Raw genomic sequence first — 19447 nt, 5'->3', positions numbered from 1 at the left:
CCCCAAACCACCTGTCGGGGCCCCACCCAGACTCATACTGGCCAGGATCTTGAACTACCAGGACCGCGATCTCATCCTGCGCTTAGCCCGTGAGAAGGGAACGATCACACACAAGGGCAATTAGTTCTCATTTTACCCAGACTTCACGCCCGTGGTGCAGTCGGCGAGGCGTGACTTCCTGCCTGCTAAACGTCTCCTGCTGCAAGCTCAAATTCCCTATTCACTGTTATACCCGGCCAAACGTAAAGTCACTCACGATGGAATTGCACATTTCTTCATGGATGCCAAATCCGCCCTTAAATTTGCAAAACACATTGGCGGTAAAAAGTCCAAACAAGGCTCCAAGACTGCAGACTCAGCCGAGGCCCGGCTTAGTTACAATGACTGATGTGACTCCAGCCTAGTTATATCCTTTCCTCTATTTGGTCTGTACTATGATGGGGGGGCAGGGGGCTAGTGAGAGTTTTTAAGTGTTGGGAAGGGTTATACAACAGTTGTGCCCCACACCCTCCGTAAAGGGCGTTGTTGGTTCTCAAAAAGGCCTGCGGGTCGGATTTGGCAGGGCCCATGACAGGCTAGATTGTGATGGGACACGTTGGGGCAGAAAAGGATGAATGAACTGCCCATGCACCTGAACTATTTGATACTATTTGATCCGTCCACAGACACGCCGTGGAACTCTGGAACCTGCTCGACACCACATCTCCAGACGTCGCCTTCCTCACGGAAATATAGATGAACGCCTCGTCAGCACCCGACATCGCCATCGCCATCCCGGACGGATACAAGATCACCCGGAGGGACCGCGTCAACCAGACAGGAGGAGGCATCGCCATCGTCCACAAGAACACCATCCACATCACGACCAACTCCGACGACACCCTCACAGCCGCCGAACATCTTCACTTCCAGATACACACCAACCCCAAGACCACACTCAGAGGCACCCTCATCTACAGACCCCCAGGACCCCGCACTCAATTCAGTGAAGACATCGCAGACTTCATCAGCCCACACGCCCTCCCCTCCGCTGACTACATCCTCCTAGGGGCCTCAACTTCCACCTGGAGAACAACAATGACAACAACACCACCACCCTGCTGGACAACCTCGCCAACCTCGGACTCAAGCAACTGGTGAACTCCCCCACCCACTACGCCGGACACACGCTAGATCCAGTCTTCTCCTCCAGCAAGTACATCTCCTTCAGCCACGTCACCGGACTCCACTGGACAGACCACAGCTGTGTCCACTTCAGCTTCAGAAGAACCACGACTCACCACCACCCGCAACAGGCTCCCCGCAGGAGCTGGAACAAGATCACCACCGACCAGCTCACCACATCACTGGGCCAGAACCCTCCCGCCAGCTCAACGGACCCCAACCAAGCAGCCAACAACCTCACACAGTGGATCACCAACTGCGCTGACGACCTCGCACCTCTGAAAAACCACCCCAGCAGGCCCGGCAGCAAGAAAGCCTCCTGGTTCAACGACGACCTCAAGAACTCCAAGAAGAACTGCCGTACCTTCGAGAAAGCCTGGCGAAAAAACCTGACTACAGACAACATGACCGCCCTCAAGCACGCCTCCCACAAACACCACCAGCTGATCCACACCACCAAGAGGACATGTTCAAGGAACGACTAGACAACAACGCACACAACAGCAAGGAACTCTTCAGCATCGTCAAAGAGCTCTCCAACCCCAGCGCCGGAAACAACAACATCACTCCCTCACAAGACCTCTGCGACTCACTCGCCTCGTTCTTTCACCGCAAGATCGCCGAGATACACAACATCTTCGGCGCACAGACCACGCACCCAACCACCGAACCGACGACCCCCACCACCACCCTCCGCGCCTGGACCCCGGTCAGCACCGAAGACACCATCCACACGATGAACACCATCCACTCCGGATCACCAACCGACCCATGCCCCCACCAAGTCTTCAACAAGGCCGACTCCGTCATTGCACCCCAACTCCTGGACATCATCAACTGCTCCTTCAACACCGCCACCTTCCCGGAGAGCTGGAAGCACGCCGAACTCAGCGCCCTCCTGAAGAAGCCATCAGCAGACCCCTCCGACCTCAAGAACTACCACCCTATCTCGCTCCTCCCTTTTCCTGCCAAGGTCATCGAGAAGACCGTCAACAGACAGCTTGCCGCCTTCCCACCAGCCGACTGGACTACGGAAACACCCTCTACACCGGAACCACAGCCAAACTACAGAAAAGACTCCAACGCATCCAGAACGCCTCCGCACGACTCATCCTTGACATCCCCCGACACAGCCACATCTCCGGACACCTGAGAGACCTGCACTGGCTCCCCGTCAGAAAGAGAATCACGTTCCGACTCCTCACCCACGCACACAAGGCCCTCCACGACCTGGGCCCCAGATACCTCAACAACCGCCTGACCTTCTACACTCCCACCCGCCAGCTACGATCCACCAGCCACGCCCTCGCCGCCGTTCCACGCATCCGAAGAGCCACCATGGGAGGAAGATCCTTCTCCTACCTGGCAGCCAAGACTTGGAACTCCCTCCCCATCCACCTCCGCCTGACCCAAGACCACCTCTCCTTCAGGAAGCAACTCAAGACCTGGCTGTTCGAGCAGTAGCGGACCCCCCTCCCCCTAGCGCCTTGAGACCCTCCGGGTGAGTAGCGCGCTTTACAAATGTCTTGATTAATTGATTGATTGATATTGTTTCGACTTTCTTGTGTAATTGGTACAGCTCTCTGCAGCTCTCTTGGCCACCCTGTCTTAGCAAGGGAGTACGCTGGTGGTACTGCGCCCCTATGGGAGAATTCCCTTTTCCTAATTGCTTCTTTAAGGTGTTGGGGGTGGGTTCTCTACAACCTAATTGGGGGGTTGGAGTGGGTGGTGGGTTGGAGGGGGTTGATGTTATGTTCTTAGCCAGTAAGTTACTATACAACTAAATGGACTGCAACTGGATGCCACTCAGTATGATGCGTTGCAACGATCACACTGTAATTTTAGAATGTCCTCGGCTAGTCTCCATATAGCCAGTTTGAACTTTTTAACATGGATCATCCGTGGGCTGAATGACGGTAGGAAGCCCAGGCTTGTTCACGCCTATTTGATGAGGCAGAACTTAGATGGATGTGTGTTACAGGAAATGCATCTAAATGTCGTACCCTCCCCAGGCTTAAGCATAATAGATGGGGCTCAGTGTACTCCTCCATGTACTCAAACTACTCGCGTGGGGTCCTTGTGCTAATTAGGCGAGGTCTTGAATGGAAGGAAAGGGAACTACACACTGACTCACAGGGTAGATTCATCATCATACTGGCCCCCCTGGGTGGGATCCCGGTTGTGATAGTTGCAATATATGGCCCCAATGTTGACTCTCCGAGCTTCTTCCAAGATATAGGGGCCAGAGTTAAGGCGAGGGACTACGACCCCATTTTCTGGGGTGGCGACTTTAATGCAATTTTAAATGATGACTTGGACAGGAAAGGGACATCTCGAACATTACACCCCTCAGCTTGTGCTGCATTGAATGCCATCATCTCTGATGAAAACTTGGTAGACATTTGGCGATGTAGACACCCAATGATTAAAGAGGGTACCTGTATCTCTGAGCACCATGGAGCGTGGTCAAGGTTGGATTTCAGATTGGTGTCGCGTGATGCAGCCATCTAGACTAAAGAGGTATCACATCTCCCCAGATCCCTATCGGACCACACACCTTGCCTTTTGCAATTAGTACTTCCCAACTCACCTCCGCGTCTATTCACTTGGTGGTTACCACCGAATGCCCTCTTAGATTAGGCCTTCAAAGAAGAAATTAGAGTAGACATTACTGACTATTTCACCCTTAATTCTGGCTCAGTTGACATGGAGGCCTCCTTATGGGAGGCTTTAATGGCAGTTATCAGGGGCAAATGCATCGCCCAACAAGCTGGGGTGTTGAAGGCAATTTGAGGCTCGCTCGCATCCCTAGAGAACCAGATCAGGGAGCTGGAAACAAAGTACTACTCCTCCAACGATCCCAAAACGCTAGCCCTCTTGAAGGACAGACTGCTTGATTTTGAGGAGCAGTCGGAGCGCAAAGTATAATTCCTGGAAAAATACGCTGAGGCACGGAGATACGGAGATGGTGACTGGCCGGGGAGGACTCTGGCGGCGATGATTCGTGCCCCACGGTCTACTACTTACATACCTGAGCTGAAAAGTACACAACAGACTGTCATTAGAGGACAAACAGGAATCTTACATGAATTCTCCCGATTCTATTCCGACCTTTATACTGCTACCCAGGAGTCCAGTTCGGAGGGCCTGCTACCCTTTCTTGATTCACTGGAGCTGCTTTGGTTTAGTCAAAGACATAGGGATTACTTAGATTTCCCTTTCACTGTAGAGGATGTCACCCAGGTAATCTAGGGCTTGCCGCTGGACAAGGCCCCTGGTTCTGACGGTCTAACCACCGCCTTCTACAAGACCTATGTAGAGGAATTGCGCACCTAATAGCATTATACGAAGAAGCCCAAGCCTCAGGCATTCTGCTGCCGTCCATGCGCGAAGCAATAATAATAACTTTGTTGAAACCCGGGAAGCCCGAAAACGAATTGGACTCATACAGACCGCTGTCATTAATAAATGTGGATGTGAAAATACTGGTGAAGTTGATTGCAAACCGGTTACAGCCCCTACTTCTTTTAATCACCCGTCCAGATCAATCAGGATTTATCCACGGGAGATCTACCTCACACAACCTCAGGTCCCTGTTTTCGGTATTGCATTATCTTGACCCAGACTTGCAAGCTGCTTCTGTGTTCCTCGACGCTACAAAAGTGTTCGATACACTTGAATGGCCATATCTATTCGCCATTTTGGGCCGCATGAGGTTTAGCCCGTTAAATATAAACCTGATTCCCCTGCTCTACACACGGCCAACGGCTCGGATCTGAGTGAATGGTCTCATGTCGGCGCGCTTTAGTATCTCGCGGGGTATGAGGCAGGGGTGCCCACTGTCCCCTCTACTCTTCGTGATAGCGATGGAGCCGCTAGCAGCACGAATTAGGCAACACCACACCGCAAGGGGAATTGGGTTTAGCACAAGAAGCCTTCTTATTTCATTATACGCTGGTGACGTCACATTGTATGTGATCGGCACAGCAATGCACCTGGACCTCCTACTCAGAGAATTTATTAAATTCGGCGGCCTTTCTGGCATTTCCATTAACTGGGCCAAATCAGTTATATTTCCATTGACAGACGCCACTGTCCCGGCTCCCTCCGAGTTCCCGCTAAAATGGGCGGTCGAACCAGTAAAGTATCTGGGCGTATGGCTCAGCAGAAATATGCAAGAAATATGGAACATGAACTATGGATGTGCCGTAACATGGCTGGAGGAGAAAGTCACAGCTTGGGTCCCTAGCTGAGAAAATAGTACTAGTTAAGATGGTGGTACTGTTGACATTTCTTTATTTATTTGCAAATATCCATATTCCTCTCACAGAAGCCTTCTTTAAGTCTCTCAAATCCCTACTGGTCTCGCTGGTATGGGCGGGTGGACAAGCTCGGGTTTTGTGGGACTTACTGACACTCCCGGTCTTTTAGGGTGGCTTGGGAGCTCCAGATATGCAATTGTATGCTTGGTGCGCTCAGGCTCAGTTTCTCCACCACTGGGTGCACCCGACTCCCTTCCAACCCCACGTGGCTGTGGAAACAGATGCAGCGGCGCCTGTTCCTCTCCAAGTAGCTTTATATTAGACGTACAGGTGCCCCAGGGATGGCATAGACACAGTAGAGACCCTGTGGTGTGCATGGAATGAGTTAAGGAGGAGAGCGGGTGCTCCTATACTGTATGCCCCGTCCATACCACTGACACACAACCCTATGCTACCCAACGTAGGCGAAGGCATAAGCAAGACCGTAGTACAAAAGATGAACTTGCGAACCTTTGCAGATCTTTACCCCGAGAAAACATTTCGTCCACTCCCGGTCTCAGGGGAGGGTCAAACGGTACCTTTTTCAGAACTCTTTATCTATTATAAATTGCGGGCCACTTGTAGATCTTTGCATGAGACTTTCCCGAGCCCCCTGCCAAACCTGCTTGCATTGGAGAACGTGCTTAAGTCATCCATACCACGCAGACTCATTACATGAATCTATACACACATGCAAACCTCGGCTCCTCTGACAAGGCCACGGGCATTCCAAGCGTGGAATGACAAACTCCAAATTCCGCTTACTGAAGACCAGTGGACTTACTGTTGTTGCCAACTCACAGCGTTGTCCCCTAACTATAAACTTTGCCTAGTACATTTTAAGTTTCTCCACGGATTTTACAGGACACCTGTAGGCTTGCACTGCATGGGACTGAAAGATGATGACAGCTGTTGGAGATGTGGTTTAACTCCAGAAACATTTTTACATATGGCATGGAGCTGTCCACAGCTGGCATTATTCTGGTCCACTGTATTCACAATAATCCAGCAGATCATAGACATCCCCATAGATCCCAGCCCCCTACTGGGCCTGTTGAGCTACGTGAAGGACACACCAGTTAAGGTTCGTAGACTACATGCAATGCTTCTCCTATTTGCCAAACGCCAAATTGCCATACATTGGGGGCGGAAGAGGGCTCCTTCCATAAAGGAGTGGATCAGAGACGTCACATATGGGTACTCACAACTGTCCACCTTTTGGGGATTAACGCCTTCCACTTCTAGGCCCAGAGACATATGGGAACCATTTGTTACGTGGGCCCGTGAGCAACAGGTGGAGGTTGGAGATACACCGACGGAGTCTGTGTCTCTGTGAATAAATGTAGGCGGGCTGGGGGAGATCAGAGATCAGGGAAGGTGGTTGGATGCAAGGATTATGGGGCAAAAGGGGGGACAAGGATGCTGTTTTTCTGCCAGGGGGACTAACCTGTTATGCATAATGTTTGGGGGCGTTGCTTTGGTTTCCTGATCAAACTGTCACCTGGAATTTCGCAGATGGGTTTGTAATAAGACAAATACATTCAAATTCCTGTTTCTAGGAGTGAGTCGTGCACACAAGGTACACCATTTGCAATGTACATAGTATGCGGTCTTGACAATGATTATGTACTGACCATTTACTGGCTAGTTGTTTGTAATGTTTGCAGCATTGTGTTTCTTTTTTAAAATACCAATAAAAAAAAACAACAAAAAAACAATCTCAATCCACACCATCTCCTTGATGCCACCCAGTTCAGTTTCAGACCCAATCATAGCCCTAATTGCCACCACAGATTCGTTCCTGTGATCCTGGACAGAGGAGAATCAGCAGCCCACATCCTACAGGACCTCTCCACAGCATTTGACACAGTATCCCACTCCATCCTCTGACAATGCTTGCATGAGATTGGATTCAAAGCATCCGCGCTCTGCTGAATATGCTCCTTCCTGATGGGAAGAACAAAGGTAGCCAGTCTGATTCACTACTGGTAGGACACCTCTAACCTCATCTATGGAGTACTGCAAGAATCCATCCTCAGCATGACCCTCTTCAATGTATACACGATCTCTCTCACCAGCATCATCCTGTCCTAAGACTTCAATATTCTACACTGACGACACTTCATCTCACACTCCACATCTTGGGCAAAATTCACAACACTCAGACTAAGTTTGGTGCCTGCATAACTAAAGTCGCTGACAGGATGAAGACCAGCTGTCTCAAACTAAACACCTACTAGACAGAAGTCTTCATCTTGGGGAAAGAACTGAACCTCATGGGATTCCACCTCATGGCTGGCTGATCCCGGACCCATTGCCACCCCCGCCACCCAGTTCAAGAACCTCAAAATCGTTATTGACAATCAACTCAACATGATATCTCAAGTCAATCCTGTCATTGTTTCCTGCTTCCACATCCTGAAGTTGCTGAAGAACCCATAAAACCCATCACCCACACCCTCGCCACAAGGAAGCTAGACTGTCGGAATTCCCTCTATGCTGTCATCAGCAAACAACTCACCAAACATCTCTAAACCATTCAGTACTCAGCAGCCAGAGTCACACTCAACATATTATGCCACACGCACATCACACCACACCTAAGAGAACTTCACTGGCTCCCAGTACACAAACAAGTCCAATTCAAACTTATCATACACACTTTTGAAGCCCTATACAAAACGGGCCTAGCCTACCTCAACAACAAAATCTCTTCCCATAAACCCACAAGACAACTCTGCTCATCCTGGACTACTACTAGCGCACACGCAGAGCCAGTGGTCATGCTTTCTGCTACATCGTTTGTTTTAGAATTGCTATATGTTATTTTAGAATCTGTTATTTTTAAAACAATCTTACTGAAAATTGAGCTCGCTGACTCCTTGCCTGAAAATCCCTCACGCTCTGCTAGTCTCCACCCCTAGGCCTTAGCCAATTGGCCGTAAGGAGGAGGAGTCAGAGGCGGGCCCAGGCTCAAAAACTCGCCGCAGCGCGGGATGCAATCTTGCGTTAGTGTTGCCCCGCAGACCTGCTGCTGATAGCGCTTGTGTTTTAGAATTGCTATATGTTATTTTAGAATCTGTTATTTTTTTAACAAACAAATCTTACTGAAAATTGAGCTCGCTGACTCCTTGCCTGAAAATCCCTCACGCTCTGCTAGTCTCCACCCCTAGGCCTTAGCCAATTGGCCGTAAGGAAGAGGAGACAGAGGCGGGCCCAGGCACAAATGCACGCCGCAGCGCGGGAGCGCAGCGGACGGGCGCAGAGGGCGCGCCTTTGGCACACCAAAGGCACGCCAAAGGCAAGCCCGTCTGCGCCCGTCCGTGCCCAGACGGGCCCAGGGGCCATAAACTATGGCCAAATTATCAAATACTCCTCTAAGGCACTTAGATCATTAGCTGAACTGTGTCCCCCCCTTGACCTTGCTGCTTACAATCGCATTATGGATAGCGGTATTTCTCAAACGCAGTGCCGCCATGTTGTCCTCCCTTTCCCCATTTCCTATCATCCCCCTACCCCTGCCCCACAACAGCAAATCAGACCGCCCTGCACATCCTTTATCTCAACACTCGCTCTCGGGTTAAACACCAGCTAGACATCTTTCTGTTGCTTACTTCCGAAAAACCAGATGTCCTTCTGATCACAGAAACCTGGCTTACCCAGGATTGTACGCCAGACATCTTAGCGGCACTCCCCTCGGATTATTATATTTTGTCTGCAAATCGGCCCTCAGGAAAGAGTGGTGGCGGTGTAGCCACTATCATACACAAACACTACAAGTTCACCATCATCACTCCCCTTGATCTTCCAGAGGTAGAGAATATCGTTATTAAACTTGATGCCAGCACTGGTTCTCTCATCTTTGTGCTTATTTACCGACCCCCTCAGGCCATGCCTACCTTCCCTCTCTCTTTGAGCGAACAAATGGCCAACCTTGTCACGAACTACACTAATGTTATGCTTATAGGGGACTTGAACTATTGGTTTAACGACGCCCCCGGTGGGCCACATGCTGTAGAACTATCTGAACTACTCTCCAACTTGAATCTGGTCCAGCACTTATCCTCCCCCACCCATGTAAAGGGACACACTCTGGACCAAATTTGGTCCTCTAACCTTATATTGACGGTGTCCACAATCTCACCATGTATATGGTCAGACCACCATTTAATAAAATTTATAGCCACCATCTACTCTAAGATTAAGACCCCTACGGCGGTGGGAGGCATTACAAGAAAGTGGAGGACCCTCGATAAACTGGAATTTGCCGAAACTTTGGCCAAATCAGCACCCAATTTTAACCCTGATGTTAACTCTATGGAAGAGAACATCTCGGATTGGCTACTAATGGCTTGCAATGCTCATGCTCCACTTACTAAATTTACCCGCGCTCGCCATACAGATGCCCATAAATGGTTTACAACCGAGCTAAAAAAACAAAAACTCGAGCTCCGTCAAAAAGAAAGAAAGTGGAGGCTAAGATACTCCATTGAAGACAAACTGCAATTTTTACTAGCTCGCAAAGAGTATAAGAAAGCCATATTGGAAGCCAAATCAGCCTATTTTTCAGCCAGAATATTAAATGCCCATAACAAGCCGAAGGAAATCTTCACGATAGTTAATGACCTCTGCAATCAGACACCTGCCCAAGTTTTATGTAACTCCTTGAACAATTTTTTCTTGGACAAAATTTCCATTATCAAAGCTAGTATCCCCATTACTCTGAGCACGGAACATCTGGACAACCTGTCAACTAATTCAGCCACCATGGATCACTTCCCTGTCATTTGCACTCAGATCCTATCAGATTTAATGGGATGTATGACGTTACAACGCGTGCTGTTACAACGCGTGCTGTTACAACGAAACTTTTACAACGCAAGTGGATTTACAACGCTATGCCATTACAACGCAAGTCTTTACATCGACTTGCGCTAGATGGCGTGCTAACATTAGAAAAGTGTAATTTACTATTCCAACTCCAGTCCACTTAAAAGTAGGGAAGGTGTTGGGATAGTAAACTACACTATTTGAAATGTTAGCACGCCATCTAGCGCAAGTCGATGTAAAGACTTGCGTTGCAATGGCATGCATTGTAAATCCACTTGCGTTGTAAAAGTTTCGTTGTAGTGGTAGTGCGTTGTAAAAGTTGCGTTGTAAAGGTTGTTTACCGATTTAATGACTCGCGTTAAATCTGGTTCCCCTAACGACTGCTGCCCACCTCACATTCTAAGGAACGCCTTTTCCGCCCCTCCTCACAGTGTGCTTCCATTCCTAAACAAGTCTCTTTTACAGGGTAAGGTTCCTAGTGCCTTCAAGAACGCAATAGTGGTCCCTCTATTAAAAAAACACAGAGCCTGACGGCCTGAATCCTTCTAATTATCGCCCCATCTCTCTCCTTCCCTTTTTGGCCAAGATTCTAGAGGCCCACATTGCTAGGTGCCTCTCTGATTTCATCGAACAGTCAGAACACCTAGAGCCAAACCAAGCTGGCTTTCGGCCCGCTCACTCAACTGAGTCTGTAATCCTCGCGGTACTGGACACCTTGAGAGGAAACGCAGACTAGGGCGTCTCTCAGGCCTTGGTGCTCCTGGACCTGTCAGACGCGTTCGACGCGGTCGACCATAAAATTCTGATGAACCGTGTTGAACAGGCCGGCATACAGGCCCTGTATACAACTGGATTAAGTCCTTCCTTGAAGGCAGAACACAAGCAGTACGACTTGGCCCTTTCACTGCTCCTAAGATCGCCACCACATGTGGGGTACCACAGGGTTCGTCCCTATCCCCACACTTATTCAATCTCTATCTAATGCCCTTGATCAATTCCTTAAAAAACAGAAAGATAACCACCTTCAACTACCCTGGCGATCTTCAGCTCGTCTTCACCTTGGACTCCCAGACTCTGTCCTTGAATTCCAAGCCACTATGCTTCACATTCAGCGTTGGATGGAGCTTAACCACCTTAAACTCAACCCGGGCAAGACAGAATTAGCCTTGCCAGGGAAGAGTGAGATCTCCTGGGGCCAACACTATTGGCCAACAGAACTAGGACCCCCCCCCCCACTCCCTCTCCTTCCGTGAAAAGCCTGGGGGTCACCATAAATGCAGATCTTTCACTTAGAGGACAGGTGGGAACAGTGGTCTCCACCTGTTTTCTCCAATTGCATAAAATCAGGAAGATCGCCCATCTGCTCACCCATTCAACCCACATACAGGTTGTGATAGCTCTGGTACTCTCACATCTCAACTTTACAAATTCTATTTACTTCGGCCTGCCTCTGTTCTTACTCAAACGCTTACAAATAGTACAGAACCAGGCGGCGAGATTAATCTACAAACAACCTAAATGGCAATCTGCTAGGCCCTTGCTATCCAAACTTCACTGGCTACCCATTGCCCAACGTGCAGCTTTTAAGACAGGATGCTTAATCTTCAAGGCTTTGCACTGTAGGAGCCCCAAATTCATTAGCTGCATGATTGTAAAGCATGCCCCACTCCGCAACCTACGGTCAGCCCATCTCCAACTACTGACTACCCCTGTCATTAAACTCAAACGTCAGGGAGGGTGCAGATTCTCCTACCTGGCCCCTAAATTCTGGAACTCCTTACCACTAGCAATTAGGATGCGCGAACCTGTTGGGGTTCAGAAAGGCGCTTAAAACTTGGTTGTTTGAGCAAGCCTACGCATAGCTCTTCTCGTCCTGACACTACCCAAGATCAGCGCCATGAAACCTTCTGGTGACTGTGCGCTTTAGAAGTTCCTGTTAACATAACATCATTCCAAAATCCTGGAACAACCCTCTGATACACATGTGAGCTGCTTCAATCAACCTTGAGTTGCTCAAGAAGCTGACGGCCTGGCTCTTTGAATAGATCCACTCGCCAGCTCTTAGTCAGGCTAGATTTGCACTTGCTTTCAGTATACCCTACGGGGTGATAATGTATTTTACAAATCTAACAAATAAAAAATAACATAATATAGAATTACATAGCATAACATAACATAGCAGAGCACAACATAACATACCATATCATACCGTACCATACTATACCATAATATACCATAATATATAACATAACATAACATAAAATAGTTAGGGGAAGCAAGAAGGAGTGCGGAGGGTATTCGATTGTTAGGGAAGTAGCACATGAGAGAGAGCAACAAAATACATGCACTTTCATTGAACATTTAATGAAAAGAAAAAAGGAGCTCCTAAAAGGTGAGCAGTGGAATGATACAAGCCAGTCAATCAAAAATATGGTAAATAGGCTATGGTCCAGGGGAGGACCAATTAAACAAGAGAAAGGCAAGCCAGCAAATAAGAAGCAAGCAGTGAGAGTACAAATAAAGTCAACCAATGGTAAACAATGGCCAGGCGCTAAGCCCACTGTAAGATGTTTTACATGGCCTACAATAGGACTTCGCCTACCGGCAGCTGACAGGTATCTGGTAGGTGAGATCTAAAAACGGCTGTGGTCCTGCATGAGCGAATTAGACACTAGACAGAGTGAAATAAATATTAGAGCTCCCAAGAGACGTCACAGTGGAAGACCTGTAGAGTCCCAACACTTGTATATGTATTTGATTCTGTCATAGAAAATATAACTTTGCTTTTGCACCAACGCTTTGATTTCTTTGTTCCATTTTTAGAGAACTTTGAAAGCCCGATTTAAAAAAAAAAATGTTTTCATAATAAGACACATAACATAAATATAGTATTGAAAGACAACCATTTGGAACCTATTTACAGAAAAACTATGACAAACCTTTTTCGATATAATATCTAGTCCTCTACACGCCAATTATAGGCCACCCTGCTATGGTTGGAATATAAAAGTGCGTGGTGATACTTTAAGGGGCGCGAGGACAGAAATAATCGCTTTTGTTGGCCTGACACTTCTCCCTCCTGTTAGAGTGCGTCTCGCTTGAGGATTCTAAGTGCTCACGAAGCATCGCCAGTGAACACATATTTAGATAGTTTTCCTGTCTCTTGGCATCGAGAACAAAGTCATTTCACTTGTACTCCGGATGTCAAAGGAGACAGCTGAAGACAACATGTAATTAACCAACCGGCTGACTTCAAAGGCACCCAGAGCAGCGACAGCGACTGCAGGTTTCACAGGAAACGAGTCAGGATGACATGTGAGAGCGACGGCGGATGTTGAAAGCAATAAACACAACCTGGCACTGACTGCAGGAAGCGCTGTGTCGAGAGGGAAGGTTAGTGGTGACGTTCCTTAAAAACGCTGTGATAAAGCCAGTCGGATTCATATCTGCATAGTAAAACATTTCACCAACACATAACAGAGATGCGATATTGGGAAGTAGCATTTCAAACATCCCACCCCCCAGAGCAGGCACAGCGCAGGCAACAGCAAAGCCACAGTTTGCGCTTCACATAGCAGGTCCAGAATGAGAGGCATTCGTGCACGCATTTCTGTCTCTCAGAACAGATATAACATGCACGAGTGCAAGCTTCGCTCAGTCACAGAACTCATAGAGCTCGGGCAGCAGCACTTCGAGCTTCTCTCCATCACAGAACAGGTATAGAATGGCCCCAGCAGTGCAAGCTGCCTGCCATGATCGAAAAGGTGCAGATTAGGCAACATTGACTTTGGGGGTTCGGTGCGGGGGGAGAGGAAATCAGCTGAAATTAGAGTTATGCCACCCGGAAAATTTGGGCGATTGGTACAGTCCAAAATGGAATGAGGTTGCTTTGGACTCTTTTTTGGTAGAATGGTGGGGGAGCATAAAAGCAATAGGGTTTGGGCTACCAGCCACCATTTTAGATAAAAGGCATACAGGATAAAGACCAGCTTTCTCAAACTAAGCACCGACAAGACAGAAGACTTGATCTTTGGGCTGGATGATCCTGGACCAACTCCCACCCCCGCCACCCAGTCCAAGAACCTCAGGCTCATTATCGACAATCAACTCAACATATCTCAAGTCAATGCTGTCCCTGTTTCCTGCTTCCACACCATGAAGTTGCTGAGGAACATCTTCAAATGGCACCCAGCCAGCAACCGTAAAACTATCACCCACACCCTCGCCACAAGGAAGCTGGAATGTCAGAATACCCTCTATGCTGTCATCAGCAAACAACTCACCAAAAAACACCAAACCATTCAGAACTCAGCAGACAGTCACACTCAACGTACCATGCCACACGCACATCACACCGCACCTACAAGAACCTCACTAGCTCCCAGTACACAGAGAAGTCCAGTTCAAAATCATCACACACACTTTCAAAGCCCTACACGAAACTGGACTAGCCCACCTCAACAACCAAATCTCTGTAGCAGGATGGGTAAGGAGGTAAAACCTTTTCCCTCCTGCCCTCCCAAGAAACGTTTTGGTAAAAGGGGAGTGGGGTTTGTAAGCTGAGGTTGCTTGCTTGGAGACTTGAAGGCCCTAGTTGGACCAGATGCACAGGGCGGGGGTTTGTTATAAATTTTCCTTGGAGCAGGTGCTTGGAGGCATTCGAGGAGAGGTTTTCAGGTTTTCAAGTGGTTTGTATTTCTGTTGAGGGGTGTGAAAAAAAACTTTTAAAAGAAGGGAGGGGAGAGTTACGTCATCTTGCGGATGGAGAAAGTTAAGGATTTCCAATTGGAAGAAGCAAAGTTGGTTTGGTTCAGTTCATAATGTAAGGTGCTGTGCAGGAAAAGATGGTCATGTTAAGGGTGATGTGTTGGGGTAAATTTAGGGGTGGGAGTGAGACAAGCAGTAGGTGTAATTCTTGTATAGCGAGGTTTTTGTTTGTAAGGCATTTCTGCCTAGGGCTAGGTAATGTTTGTGATGTGCGCCTCCTTCAATAAAGAGGCCTTTTTCACACTACAAGTTGTCAGAGACACATTTTCATGCCCTCTTGCCCAAGTAGGTTTGGATAGTCATTTGCATAAGGTGCACAATCAACCTAACTCTCTTCTTGAAACAAACAACATTCCAAGTAGCATTTCAACTGTGTATTTGGACATAATCTGAAAACAGACCAGCTAACGTGTCACATGACATCAGAATTCTTCGCTCAGTCCCTTGGTGAAGAGCTGATATCTCAAGGTGAACACAGGAGCTGGAAACACTCCCCAGAGTAGGTTTCTAGTTTGTATGTAGCGGCACTGCAAACTTCCAGGTAATTGGCAGTTTTCCAACCACCCAGGTGCATGGGAGGCTGTATCAGAAGCCTTTTTTAGATTTCGCCTAGATATTGCATAATCTGTCTCTGCGAGATAGGGTGTTTACTCACAGAGGGCTTAAAGCCCGCCCATTGCTTACCATTTGTTAGGTTCAGCGCCACTCTTATTTCCTTTGTCCCTGTTTGTCATTGCATGCAAGCGTTATGTTTTTTCTTGTGATTGGCCCTCCCCTAGAGCAAGGGCCAAGTACTTGTGCCCATCAAATGCTCCCGTTTTCGAAGCTACTTTGTTTTTTTTCTTTGTGTTCAAGCACTCCACGTGCATGCTTGTGTTTTCAGTTCATCTCCCTTGTCTCAGTCCTTAATGCTTTTTTTCCTCTTTCCCCCTACCCTGTGTACTCTACACAACTGCGCTCTATTTAATACCACTGCGCTCTTAGAACTTTGCGGTTTGCTGCCATACTTGCTGTCCTGTGCCTACCTGGTCCCGGTGCTGCTGCTGTTGTCCTCCTGGTCCCGGTGTTGCTGCTGTTGCCCTCCTGCCGCCGCCGCATTCTCACCACATAGCGGCCACAGAGCGTGGGAGGGACTACAGCCCCCAGGAGCCTTAGCGGCGGAAGTCCGCTTTCGTCAGTTTCACGCACGGAGGCGTTTAAAATCGAACTCAGCCCCGGCAGAGCGGGCGCTCTTAGAACTTTGCGGTTTGCTGCCATACTTGCTGTCCTGTGCCTACCTGGTCCCGGTGCTGCTGCTGTTGTCCTCCTGGTCCCGGTGTTGCTGCTGTTGCCCTCCTGCCGCCGCCGCATTCTCACCACATAGCGGCCGCAGAGCGTGGGAGGGACTACAGCCCCCAGGAGCCTTAGCGGCGGAAGTCCGCTTTCGTCAGTTTCACGCACGGAGGCGTTTAAAATCGAACTCAGCCCCGGCAGAGCGGGCGCTCTTAGAACTTTGCGGTTTGCTGCCATACTTGCTGTCCTGTGCCTACCTGGTCCCGGTGCTGCTGCTGTTGTCCTCCTGGTCCCGATGTTGCTGCTGTTGCCCTCCTGCCGCCGCCGCATTCTCACCACATAGCGGCCGCAGAGCGTGGGAGGGACTACAGCCCCCAGGAGCCTTAGCGGCGGAAGTCCGCTTTCGTCAGTTTCACGCACGGAGGCGTTTAAAATCGAACTCAGCCCCGGCAGAGCGGGCGCTCTTAGAACTTTGCGGTTTGCTGCCATACTTGCTGTCCTGTGCCTACCTGGTCCCGGTGCTGCTGCTGTTGTCCTCCTGGTCCCGGTGTTGCTGCTGTTGCCCTCCTGCCGCCGCCGCATTCTCACCACATAGCGGCCGCAGAGCGTGGGAGGGACTACAGCCCCCAGGAGCCTTAGCGGCGGAAGTCCGCTTTCGTCAGTTTCACGCACGGAGGCGTTTAAAATCGAACTCAGCCCCCGCGTCGCGGGACGCGCGCGGGCAGCGCCGGGCTAAGCCCGGGCAAAGGGCGGGCCGTCTGTGGCCGTCCGGGGCAGGAAGAGGCAGGGCTGGGCCCCGTCCCTTATTTTTGAGTTACACGCTGTCCGTGTGGAGGACTATCTGGACATATTCACCGTATCCTGACATCATCGCATCTTGTTGAGGTACTTAGTTCGTGTATGGCCCCATTGTTCGGTTTATGGTATTGGTAAGTGATAGGTGAGCCACAGGAGAGGGACTGTCGGGACATTGTACCATCTAAGACATACAAGTTACATTATTCCCCATCAAGGCTGAAGAACAAACAAGTGGTGTAGAGTCAGTTAGATCATGGTCAAACCAAAAAACCAGCACACAAGGGCAGAGGGAGGGGTGAGGGGAACCCTGGACGCTTTTATTATACGCGCAGAGTCACTCCTAGCTCATGAGATTCTGTTGACTGAGAAAAGGCTTTCATTGGACTCTTTAATTGCTAATAAACGGTCTTCTTTGGGCAACATAGCCCTCTGCCCTACACCGGGTGGAGGTACATGCATGTCCCAAACGACGCAAGCACATCCACCCCAGCCTCAGTCCTCTGATACTCCGATAGTGATAGATAATTGCTCTCGGGGGGGCTCAGACTCATTAGGTCAATCAACAACCGACCACACTAATATAGGCAGTCCTCAGCCCGCTAGCACTAACATTGATTTGGCTAATGACAATAACATCATAGGGGGAGGAGTACCTAGGGGGGCAACCAGTGCACAAACACTAATGCCTAACTCACACCCTATACAATCACCCATTAGCGAAGTTATCACACGTTCTAAAAAATCCCAACTTGCGGCAGGGCAACTAGAGAATGGTGGAAGGTGTGCTGCTAATCTTCCCAGCAAGTCTGGCCGCGGAGGGCGAACCACGTCTAGCAAAAGAGGGAACACAAACAGTGAGAATATAGCATGCCCAGGCTGTCAAAATATAAACAGGGCGGGGGAGCTGCAGGATATCACCACAGCATTTGGGGAAAAAATGGAACAGCTTTTAGCCCAACACCTAGACCCAGTCCTGAACGTAGTTTTAAATCTAGTGGAAAAGATAAGTAGGCTGGTAAACTTAGTTAGTGAGCAGCACAATGGGGTTACTCCACCAAGGAAGGAGAAGGAGTCAACAGTGGAGGATAGTGGGATTAAGTCTGTAACCAATCCTGACCATGATCTTAGAGCCCATAGGCAAGTACCCCCGGACCACAGGAATACAAGCAACAGAACCCTCGGTAGCATGGCCCAGGGCTCCACACAATTCCCTCCCGAATCAAATGAGGCCTGTTGGGGACCAAGCGAGCAAGCCACCAGGGATAAAAACACTGCGAATGCTTGTGTTCAAAGCACCCCAGGCCTCCAGACTCTGGATTTGCCCCCTGCCTCTAGCCCCTATTCGATTGTTTTAGTAGGAGTGCCGGGTCTGAACAATGATAGAGAGGAAACAACCAACGCTCTGATTAATAAAGCCTCACACTGGTTACTCAATAACACGCCTGATAGAAGTTTGCAGCACAGGCATATCCTTATGGCTAGGAGGGTAGCTTGGATTGGAAAGACCGCGAAAAAATTTGCGGGCGACTGTGTGATAGTTAACTTCAGGTACCCAGAGCTAGTCAGAGATTTGTTGGACAATCGATATGAGGAAAGAGTCCCTGGGTCCTGTATTAGGATGTTACCTCTGCATTTCTTTTATAGAAGTAGAGCTCCGCCTAAGGGTACTAGTTGGCTGGGGTCAGGGACAGTAGTTGGAAGAAGGGAGGAGGCTCACGGCTTTCAATCAAACAGATTTGCCCCCCTTTCAAGCCTATCTCCCCTGGATGAGCAAGACTGACTGACGATACCAGGCAACGGGGAGCAGGAGACAGACATAGACACCTTTAGTAATCATGTAGAATCGCCTCCCTTAATGGTACCTGATTTGGCTCAGGGGACCCCCGACCCAGATGTAGCAGTTGGTGATGTAGGCATGTTGGGTAGAGAAGCTGGATCCAGGAGACCTCATACTAATTGTTTATTGAGGGGCTCCACCCCAAGGCACTCGCCCGGTGCACCAAAAGGACAAGACTCAGACCATAACGATTTGAGGTTGATCTCCTGGAATACTGCCGGTTTGGCATCTAAAATTCATAATTCGGACTGGCTAGATTTTATTAGGAAATACCATGTTATTTGCCTCCAGGAGACATGGGAAACAAGTAACAACGCCTCATTCATTGAAGGTTACAAGCAATTCTTTGTTGCAGCCAGGAAATCAACTATGGGCCGTGCCATGGGAGGGCTAATTATGTATGTGGCATTGGCACTGAATGGGAGGTGGGTAGATCTAGAATGGGATTCAAGTTGCCTACAGGGAGTGAGACTCATAA

The sequence above is a fragment of the Triturus cristatus genome, chromosome 11 (assembly GCF_964204655.1).
Source record: "Triturus cristatus chromosome 11, aTriCri1.1, whole genome shotgun sequence".
NCBI lineage: Eukaryota > Metazoa > Chordata > Amphibia > Caudata > Salamandridae > Triturus > Triturus cristatus.
The sequence above is the reverse complement of the archived record's forward strand: the minus strand, read 5'-3'. Positions refer to the sequence as shown.